At 39.6% G+C, this 12,109-nt stretch overlaps 1 protein-coding gene across 2 annotated transcripts in view; it reads right to left on the reverse strand.

Moving 5' to 3' along the window:
- PCDH15 (protocadherin related 15) overlaps nt 1-12,109 on the reverse strand; it is a 2,659,104-nt gene that overhangs the window by 1,671,197 nt on the left and 975,798 nt on the right. The gene's annotated exons all lie outside the window — the stretch shown is intronic.

Here is a 12,109-nt window from a genome sequence, read left to right on the forward strand (position 1 = left end):
TCCTGCTGTATTTTTAATTACACATTTTGTCATCATTTTGAATGCTCTAGAAAAGCAACACAATATTTTTACATTAAAAAAATCTGAAAACAATCACAATTGCATAAAGTGGGCTTGCTTGTCACAAGTGACTGTATTGAGATTTTGCATTTCTTATGCAATCTTTTTTACCCCTTTCTGACTGCTGACGGGACAGTACGTCAGCGGTCAGACTCCCCTGCTTTGAGGTGGGCTCCGGCGGTGAGCCCACCTCAAAGCCGTGACATGTCAGCTGTTATGAACAGCTGACATGTGCCCGCAATAGGCACGAGCGGAATCGCCATCCGCCCGCAACTATTAATTTGTTAAATCCTGCTGTCAAACGCTGACAGCAGGCATTTAACTAGCGCTTCCTGCCGTTGGCCGGAAGTGAGCTCATCGCTGACCCCTGTCACATGATTGGGGTCGGCGACACTTTGCCTGGACAACCAGAGGTCTCATAGAGACCTCTATGGTTGTTCCAGGCAGATCGCTTTGAGCGCCGCCCGGTAGCCAGCGCTCAAAGTACAGCAGTAAATCTGCTACATATGGGCAATCTGCTCATTGCCCATATGTAACAGAGCTGATCGAGTTGTGCATGCTTCAAGCCTCCTATGGAGGCTATTGAAGCATGCCAAAAGTAAAAAAATGTTTAAAAATAAAAAAAAATAAAAAAAACCTAAAAGTTCAAATCACTCCCCTTTCGCCCCAATCAAGATAAAACAATAAAAAAAATCACACATACACATATTAGGTATCACTGCATTCAGAACCGCCTGATCTATCAATAAAAAAAGCATTAACCTGATCGCTAAATGGGCTAGTGAGAAAAAAATTCAAAATGCCAGAATTACTTTTTTTGGTCACCACTAGAGAGGAGCGACTTTTCCTTTTTTCGGGTCGAGTCGGGTTTCATGAAATCCGACTTTCTTAAAAGTCAGGTCGACCGAAATTTGCCGACTATAGGGAAAAGTCGGGGTCCGACTGAAATACGAAACCCAATGCAAGTCAATGGGGATGCAAAGTCGGCAGGGTGTGGAGGACAGTAAACACACCTACAGTGCCCATTTCAGTGCCAACAACATCAATTCTTATTACTTAAGCTTGGCAACCTAATTTACTTTATAATAATAGTTACGCATTGAAAACTGGGGGTTATTTGGCTCAAGTTGTGGGGGGTAGGGCTGGCGGCAGGTTTTCGTGTGCCCTGGGCCAAAGAGTGTCAGTGCGCCCTTTTAACACATATCACAATTCATAATACTCCGATACGGCACAGAAATATAGGTATAGTACAATGAAAAATACTTCACTGCTTACATGACGTGACTGATATCTATTTTAAATTGTACAATACCTCAAAAAACCATCTAGTGCACCATACAGAATAATGAGCCCCATATATTTCTCCATACAGAATAATTGGTCCCATATAATGTTCCATATAGTATATGATGAGCTCCACATAATGCTACAGTATATGTTAGTCCCCATTGATGATGCTCCACTGTCTTATGGGCCCAAATAATGCTCCATAGAATCCATATATAATGGGCCCCATTTCTAATGCTCCAGTGTATAATGGGCCCCATAAATGCTGCTTCAGTGTCTGATGTCCCCCCATTTGGAATGCTCCAGTATATGTTGGTCCCCATGGACGATGCTCCAGTGTGTTATGGGCCCAAATTATGCTCCATATATAATGGGCCCCATTTCTAATGATCCAGTGTATAATGGGCACCATATATCATTCTCCAGTGTATATTGCTCTCTAAAAAATGCTCCTAACATTTAAAAAAATTAAATACCTCTCCTCGCTGGGCATTGCTATACTCTGGACTCCTCAGCATTGCCATTTTAAAGCTCTCTGCACTTGTAGTGTTTCGGTAGAGGGCATACAGACATGATGTCATCGCGCTCTGTAACCTGAATGTCACTGTCAGGAAAGGCAGAAGACATCATAGCGGTGAAGCAGAGAGAGGTAAGTATTGCAAGTGCTGTGGCCCTGAGCTAGCATGGGGGGCCCACTCATGGGCGATGGCACTGGCACAGGGCCCCTCATAGTACGACAGTATGTCTGATGGCTAGTGGGCACTCCCACAGGCAGAGACACTTTTGCGTACTATGAGGGGCCCTGTGCCACTGCCGTCACCCACGAGTAGGACCCCCCACCTGCTCAGGGAACTGGCACTTTCATCTGCACCTTCCTCTGTGTCACCATGTAAGGTGGTATAGTATGCAGAAAGGGGCACCTGAGTTTCATCAGTGTCACATTCTGGCTCTGTAGAGTGCGAGGGGAATGTAGTGCTGTTGGTCAATGTACCAGGAGAATCATCTAGCAGTGGCTGTGCATCAGTGCACTCCATCTCCGATTCATGTTGGACTGGGGAATTCAGAATTTCACTTGATAACACAGGAATGGCCTGTGAAAAGAGCTCCATGGAGTAATCTGAAATGTGGGCTGCCGCATCCTTCACTTTTAGTGGGGCTGAAGGAGACAAGGAAAGGGGTGGATCCTGACCAGAAGCCTGCACTGACGACTCAGTGATTGCATTTTTTTAAACTTCAGAAGAGGAGGCGATAGAGCTGGAGGCTGTTTCGGCAATGTAAGCCAAAACCTGTTCCTGATGCTCCGGCTTTAAAAGCAGTTTACCTACTCCCAGAAAAGGGAACCTTAAAGGCCTTCTTGTGCCAGACGATGACACAGGCTCAACACCTCCTGCCTTAGCTGCTATTGTGCTTTTGGCAGAACCAGCCGATGCACCACCACCACTATCAGTACCAGCTGAGCCCCCCCCGCCCACTTCCTGGGCCTCTTCCACCAGATTTCATCATATTTGGCAAAATGTACCAAAAATACCAGCAGAGAAATGGTACTGTATGAGTAGCGTACAGCTGTGTAAGGTGTATGTAAGAACTGAAATCTCCATATATATTTTGTGAGTCACAGACGCTAACCCAGTATGTATTTCACCGTAATTCAACAAGCAGATGTACGATACTGTATCAGAGGTGTACAGCTGTATACATTGTTGGTGAAACTGTCAATCTCCGTATATGTATTTATGGAGTGTCACACACACTCGCTGACTCTTTGTAAATGTGACCGTAATAAGAGCACCAGATATCAGATATTGTTTGATAATTGGACAGCTCAATACAGTGTATAGAGAAATGGAAATGTCTGTATATGTATTTATGGAGTGTCACACATACACGCTGACTCTGTGTAGATGTAACCGTAATAAGAACACCACATATCAGATCCTGTTGGATAATCGGACAGCTCAATATGGTGTATAGAGAAATGGAAATGTTCGTATATGTATTTATGGAGTGTCACACACACGCTGACTCTGTGTAGATATGACCGTAATAAGAACACCAGATATCAGATACTGTTTGATAATCGGACAGCTCAATACGGTGTATAGAGAAATGAAAATGTCCGTATATGTATTTATGGAGTGTCACACACACACGCTGACTGTGTGTAGATGTGACCGTAATAAGAACACCAGATATCAGATACTGTTTGACAATCGGACAGCTCAATACGGTGTATAGAGAAATGAAAATGTCCGTATATGTATTTATGGAGTGTCACACACATACGCTGACTCTGTGTAGATGTGACCGTAATAAGAACACCAGATATCAGATACTGTTTGATAATCGAACAGCTCAATACGGTGTATAAAGAAATGGAAATGTATTTATGGAGTGTCACACACACGCTGACTCTGTGTAGATGTGACCATAATAAGAATACCAGATATCCGATACTGTTTGAGAATCGGACACCTCTATACGGTGTATGTATGGAAAAATGTTAATCTCGGTGTATTTTTTTACGGAGTCACACACAAATAGCATGAATTTGTCCATGATACCAGCTGGTACACGGTAGTGTGTGAGGAGCGTACACCTCTATACGGTGTGTGAAAAAATGTACACTCAGTATCTACTGTGCAGAAAAAAAGGAATAAAAGGATTTTTGCTTTTAAAAAAGCAGTCTGCACAGCTGTGTGCAAACAGCAATGCAGCTATCAGGGAGCCTTATAAGGCAGCCTAATCACCAACAGAGCTGCTGCACAAAAAAGTGTGAAAAAATGAATGATTGGTAACTGTGCAGAGAAAAGGAGTAAAAATATTTTTGCTTTTAAAAAAGCACTCTGCACAGCAATGTGCAAACAGCAATGCAGCTATCAGGGAGTCTTATAAGGCAGCCTAATAACCAACAGAGCAGCTGCACACAAATATATCCTCCCCTGTCACTGCACACTATACTAATGTGTTGTACAGTGACATTCGCTATCAGCACAAGCAATTTTTTTTTTGCCCTGCCTAAACACTCTCCCTATTGAGAACGAGCAGCAGCAACCTCTCCCTATGCTAAGATCGGCAGAAGTAAGATGGCGGTCGGCAGTAACGGCCTTTTAAAGGCATTGTGATGCCACATAAAGCCAGCCAATCACTTGAATGCCCTTCTCTAACTTGGTGGGGGCCACTGCCGATGTCATCGCGCTGCCCACACTGTGCGTCATTGATGATTGGATGAGAAAAGGCACTGGAAGCATTGTGGGTAATGTGACTTTGGCGCTCAAGTCGGCGATCTCATGGCCGACCTCACGCTATGGTCGGGTTTCGATTGGCGAAACTCGACTTTAGCCAAAGTCGGCGGATTCTGAATTTAGCCGACTCGTTTCGCTCAACTCTAGTCGCCATGACATTGCATTAAAATGCAATAACTGGCGATCAAAAGAACGTTTCTGCACAAAAGTGGTATCATTAAAAACATCACCTTGGCCCGCAAAAAATAAGCCCTCACCCGACCCCAGATCACGAAAAATGGAGACGCTACGGGTCTCGGAAAATTGCACATTCTTTTTTTTGCAAACTTTGGAATTTTTTTCACCACTTAGGTAAAAGACAACACAGACATGTTTGGTGTCTATGAACTCGTAATGACCTGGAGAATTATAATGGTAGGTTAGTTTTTGCATTTATTGAACCTAGCAAAAAAGCCAAGCAAAAAACAAGTGTGGGATTGCACTTTTTTTGCTATTTCACCGCACTTGGAATTTTTTTCCCATTTTTGAGTACACAACATGCTAAAATTAAGGATGTAGTTCAAAAGAACAACTTGTTCTGCAAAAAATAAGCCCTCACATGGCCATATTGACAGAAAAATAAAAAAGTTATGGCTCTGGGAAAGAGGGGAGCGAAAACCGAAAATGAAAAATCGAAAAAAGCTCAGGTCATGAAGGGGTTAATGAATGGGGATTAAAATAAAAGAAAATTATCCAAAATCCAGACATTCAACAGCAACTGTTTATCTCATAAATTGTCAATGTTGCAAACATTTTTTACACACCTGTTACGCTAGTCAAGTTTTAGATCCATAAATGCTCCCAATAATATAGCGCCCTGTTGCAGGTACTGGATCTTTGGATGTCTATCTACCTAGCACTTCCTATTATATCTGTTTGTGAAGTTGAATTTTTCTGAAAATATAGGAATAAAGATCAACCCCATGAATCAGGCATGGATTAGTCCAGATTTTTATTCACCTTCAGCTGATGCCAATGATGCGATCAGCTGCAGCATATGTATGCTATACTCTTTTAGCGGCTGGAAACTATATCCTGTACAGAGTAAAAGAATATAAAACTGCTCCCAAAAATAATTATTTTGGACAATTTTTTTTCCTCTAAAACCCATTGTTTCTTCAATTTCTTGCTAGTCCCAAATATAGGGATAATTTTTGGACCATTGCTTGCCATTAAGCTATAGTTTTTCCATGTATACCATCTGTGTTTAAATAACAGCAAGACAGGAAACTGCTGTCAAAAAAAATATTGGGCTATTTTTCCATTTTACAAAGCGTAAAAATCCTGTTAGTTCACTTAGTTATTAAATGAGCTCTTGGCTACCACCGCTTACCATACTAGTACATGTTGAGGTCACTTTGACATTAATAAGACTGTGCTCTGTGTTTGCATTAAAAAGCTCAAAAGGGGTTAAATATTATCATTAGTGATGAGCGAGTATACTCTTTGCTCACGTTTTCTCGAGCATGCTCGGGTGTCCTCCGAGTATTTCGGTGTGCTCAGAGATTTAGTTTTCGTTGTCTTATCTGCATGATTTGTGACTTGTAGACAAGCTGAATACATGTGGGAATTCCCTAACAAACAGGCAATCCACACATGTATTCAAGCTGTCTAGCTGTCTTAAATCATGCAGATGAGACGATGAAAACTAAATCTCCGAGCACACCAAAATACTCGGAGGACACCCGAGCATGCTCGGAAAAACCTGAGCAACGACTATACTCGCTCATCACTCATTATCATAAGATACCTAAGGCCGGGGTCACACTAACCGACGCAAAATACGGTCAGTATTTTACATGCGTAATACTGATGAATGGCCCCTAAACAGTGCTCTGTATGTCATCCGTAATCAAGGTGTGGTTGCGTATTTTGCGCATGTAAGCATCCGTATGTAATCCGTATGGCATCCGTATGGCGAGATTTTCTTGCAGGCTTGCAAAATGGACATATAATGGAGCCCTATGACAGGGCTTCTAAACAGAAACCAAAGAATAGATATAGACACATAGAATGCATATATATATATATGTATTCTATGTGTCTATATCTATTCTTTCGTGTCTTTATTAAACCTGTCAGTGTGAGTTTACTGTATAGCGCACTGAATTGCCGCCTTTGCTAAAAGACACCGGGTGCGTATTTCTCGCAAGTCACATGTGTGGTCCGTGTGTAATCCGTATTTTTTGCGCACCCATAGACTTGCATTGGCATACTACGGCCGTAGTACGCTGACAATCGCAGCATGCTGCAATTGGCACGGACCGTAGAATACGGATGAGAAATATACGGCTGGTGCGAGGAACCCCATAGAGAATCATTTGTCCGTGTCTAATGCGTGCTTTTAGTGCCTCTCACTTGGCCGTATTCCTCGCCAGTGTGACCCCAGCCTTAGAGTCTTTTCCAGGCAATTGTAGGTTTTCCAATATTGCCATTTCAGCAAATCGATTTGCTGCACATCAATTTTGGGGAAAAATTTTCAAAGCTGACAAAATTGAATTTCTGAAGATTAGCTCATCTCTAGACATTACCTTTTTATTACAGTGTTCAAATGTAGATTACACATTTCTTTAAAACACAGGCATTAACAGAAAAGATCTCTACATTCTCCTCTATGAAATTCAAATCATATGGAGGCAAAGTAGCACCCAAGTGACTCCTTTTACTAAGCTGCAAGTCAGTAGTGTGCATATGTAGAAGTAGTTGAAATAGTGTGATATTAATGAACACCTGATTGATCTTCCTTAAAAAATAAAATTTTGCTGTAGTCATCTAGTCTTATGAAAGAATACTGAAACAATTTTGAATATACAATAGCAGACTTTATATCAGCATACTATTCTTTGAATAGAGAAGAAGCGAATCTTTAAAAAGAAAGGTTTTTTTTCATGTTTTATTCAATTGACTGTTTGTTATACACAAATAGCCCAAGTAAATTATTGAATAATGATTGCTATTTGATAAAACATGTGCATAAATCTCATAGTTCTCATTCTCCGTGTTCTTTTATTAGTATAATCTTCTTAAAGACTAATCTCAGTTATTGGATAGACCACATTTCCTAGTAAAGAGGTATTAATGACTGGGACAAAAGAAGAAAATTGGAATTACAGTCAGGAAAGCAGGCATTATAATTTCTCTAGGAACCAAACATCGATGCAGGATTAGTACATAATCACATTAATAGAGAACCAGATTTTTCAAGTTTACTTTCCAAGAAATAGATACCACACCATTTTGCTCCTCCTAAATGACACATAATAGTTCTACTCATTTTAACAATTATATTGTTTCAGTCTAAATTTTATCCCCTTTCTGACATCAGACATAGTATCCTGTCTATGTGCCCTGGACCCATTTGACCATGGACGGGATAGTACGTCTCAGCAGTTGGCCGTGCACATGGGTGGTGTGCAGCCGATCGCGGCTGGGTGTCAGCTGATTCTCACAGTTGACACCCGGCACTAAGTGCCAGGAGTGGTCACAGACCACTCCCAGGAACTTTAACCTTCGAAATTCTGTGATCGAATACGATTGCAGCATTCCGGGAGCAGGCAGAGGGCTGTAAGCCTTTGGATGGGATACCCTGCGGCGTGATGCCATCTCTATCGCTCCCATGGTAACCAGATGTCATCATGATGACATCCAGGTTACCAGAGCTGAGAAACTTCCAGGTCATGTGCAGTGCATGATCAGGAAGTCTCTCAGGTCAGTGCAGTTAGTGCAGCACTGACAGCTTCTATAGCATGCAGATGCTGCTTCATCTGCATGCTATAGAAGAAATCAGCCTGAAAAAAATGATTGTCCCATAGTGGGACAAAGTGTAAAAAGATAATAAAGTAAAAAAAATTAAAATAATTATAAAAATATTTTAAAAAAAAAATTAAAAAAATCAATATCACTAAATAAATATTTGAATGAAAAAAAATAAAAAGAACACATATTTGGTATCACCGAGTCCATAATGACCTGACCTATAAAACTGTCCCACTAGTTAACCCCTTTAGTGAACACCATAAGAAAAAAACAAGGCAAAAAACAATGCTTTATCATCATACCGCCGAACATAAAGTGGAATAATACACGATCAAAAAGACGGGAATAAATAAACATTGTACTGCTGAAAATATCATCTTGTCCCACAGAAAACAAGCTCCATACAGCTCCATCACCAGAAAAATAAAAGAGTTATAGCTCTCAGAATAAGCTATGCAAAAATAATTATTTTTATATAAAATAGTTTTTACTGTATAAAAGCTCCAAAACGTAAAAAATGATATAAATGAGGTATTGCTGTAATCGTACTAACCCGAAGAATAAAACTGCTTTATCAATTTTACCACACGCGGAATGGTATAAACTCCCCCCCAAAAGAAAATCATGAATTGCTGGTGTTTGTTCATTTTGCCTCACAAAAATTGGGATAAAAAACGATCAAAAAATGTAATGTGCTCGAAAATGGTTTGTCACCTCATGGGCTCCCCCAGTGCATCTTGGCACCTACAAACCATAACAGTAAAATCTTGCACACCTTCCTTTTTGTGCTCTGCCATGTGCTCAAACAGTGGTTTACACCCACATATGGAGTATCAGCATACTCAGGGCAAACTGCACAACAACTATTTTTGTTCAATTTTTTCTGTTACCCTTGGGAAAATAAAAAATTGGGGACGAAAAGATCATTTTTGTGGAAAAAATATGATTTTTTATTTTTACAGCTCTACGTTGGGGGTTCAAAGTGCTCACGACAAATCTAGATAAGTTCCTTAGGGGGTCTAGTTTCCAAAATGGTGTCAATTGGGTGGAGTTTCCACTGTTTAGGCACATCAGGGGCTCTCCAAATGCAACATCTGATCTTAAATCCAGCCAATTTTGCGTTGAAAAAGTCAAATGGCGCTCCTTCCCTTCCGAGCTCTGCCATTTGCCCAAACAGTGGTTTACCCCCACATATGGGGTATCATCATACTCAGGACAAATTGCACAACAACCTTTGGAGCCCAATTTCTCCTGTTAACCTTGGGAAAAGAAAAAACTGGGGGTGAAATGATCATTTTTGTGAGAAAAACATGATTTTTTTAATTTTTACGGCTCTACATTATAAACTTCTGTCAAGCACTTGGGGGTTCAAAATTCTCACCACACATCTAAATAAGTTCACTAGGGGGTCTAGTTTCCAAAATGGTGTCACTTTTGGGGGTTTCTACTGTTTAGGCACATCAGGAGCTCTCCAAACGTGACATGGTGTACGATCTCAATTCCAGCCAATTTTGCATTGAAAAGTCAAACGGTGGTTTACCTGCACATATGGGGTATCAGTGTACTCAGAACAAATTTCACAACAACTTTTGGGGTCCAATTTCTCATGTTACCCTTGGTAAAATTAAAAAAATTGGATCTGAAGTAATTTTTTTGTCAAAAAAAGTTAAATGTTCATTTTTTTAAACATTCCAAAAATTCCTGTTAAGCACCTGAAGGGTGAATAAACATCTTGAATGTGGTTTTGAGCACCTTGAGGGGTGCAGTGTTTAGAATGGTATCACTTTTGCGTATTTTCTATTATATAGACCCCTCAAAGTGACTTCAAATGTGATGTGTTCCCTAAAAAAAATGATGTTGTGAAAATGATAAACCGCTGTTTAACTTTAACCTTTATAACTTCCTAACAAAAGAAAAATTTTTGTTCCAAAATGGTGCTGATGTAAAGTAGACATGTGGGAAATGTTACTTATTAAGTATTTTGTGTGACATATCTCTTTTATTTAAGGGCATGAAAATTCAAAGATGGAAAATTGCAAAATTTTCAAAATTTTCACCAAATTTTCTTTTCTTTCACAAATAAATGCAACTTATATCAAATAAATGTTATGACCATCATGAAGTACAATATTTCACGAACAAAAAAATGCCAGAATCCCCAGGATACATGGAAGCGTTCCAGAGTTATTACCTTATAAAGGGACAGTGGTCAGAATTGTAAAAAATTGGCCCGGTTATTAACGTCCAAACCACCATCGGGGGTAAAGGGGTTAATCTTAATGTAAAGCCAAAAAATACAGATGCAAAAAACTCCTTCAATACTATCTATGGTTGTTTTGCCATTAATTCAAGCAAATTTTTCCAAACTTGTATGTAATTTTTTCTCTTGGTGGAAGAGACTATAGGAAATATCACAACTAAGGATTATATGGCAAAACACAGGATTTTAGAACTTTTAGCAGGCTCATTTATAATAATTTCAAGCATAAAATTTCCGCTTTTTTCCTAGACATAAAAGGATAATTTAAATTCTGCCCCATGCATAAGTTGCAGTGTTATAATTCATTGTGGAATTTTATTCTTTTCAGAATCCTCAAAACATAGTCACGCTGTCAAAACCTTTTATAACTGTGGCTCCAAGTACATAATTTATCTAAAGCCTATACAAACTATCATACATATGCCAGGCAGTATAAAAAAAGGTCTAATCACACACGAATACACCATTGATATTGCAACACCAAAAAGGAAAAATAGAGCAATTATTATGTTTGTAGAATCCATAGACATGTTATTGATGTCCAAATGATGAAAAAATGGAAACAGAGTTTTCAATAAACCTCAATTTATTTAGTATAGAGTATGAATGCCCCAGCAGAAATACATGCACTTACATACCTTCACATGATATCAATTAAGTTGTTAATGGTTATCTGATGAATGTTTTTTCATGCAGAATGTTAGTCACCAAGATCCACCTCTGGCAATTACAAACCAGATGTGATCAATGGTAAAGAAGTCTGAAGAAACTGCATGATAGTATGAGCAAAATGTGGCCTGTGTTATTGTGTTGAAAAATGGTTCTTGGAAAAATTTCACATTCTCTTCTGAAGACCTTTTCATGCCGTTGCCCACATGGTCTTGTCAGATTGAAGAATGGCATGAAGTAATTTATTCTGCATTGAAAGTGAAATTAGATATCATATTAAAAGCCTTAGATGTCAAACAGTGTCTATACAATCCATGAAAAAGAATTAGCGCTCCAATCCAATTTTCCAGCTACAGGAATTCTATTGACCTCATGCCATCACTCTTAGACCTATCATGGTGCAAAGAAACATGGCCATGGAGACTGGAATGGAGGTCTATCTGCTTCAACGATGAGACCTGTTTTTGTGTTGGATGCAAATTTTTGTGTCAGCAAATTTTTGTAATGTGCAGTAAAGACATAGCCTTAATAGTTGTGTAATACATATTACACAAGAGACAGGCGGAGGGACCAGGGAATCACAGAGAGAGAGGGAAGACCCAGCACACAGTCTAACCCCTATACACCAAAATCTATTTAGCAGAAAACTTCAAATTGTGATTAAAGTAGAAGAATAACAAGACTTCTTCACCAAAGGAATTAATTTATTAAGTACAGTGGGTACGGAAAGTATTCAGAGCCCTTTACATTTTTCACTCTTTGTTTCATTGCAGCCATTTGGTAAATTCAAAAAAGT

Source organism: Dendrobates tinctorius, unplaced genomic scaffold (genome assembly GCF_039654945.1).
Source record: "Dendrobates tinctorius isolate UK_male_01 unplaced genomic scaffold, ASM3965494v1 ptg000156l, whole genome shotgun sequence".
In the NCBI taxonomy this organism is placed as follows: Eukaryota; Metazoa; Chordata; class Amphibia; order Anura; family Dendrobatidae; genus Dendrobates; species Dendrobates tinctorius.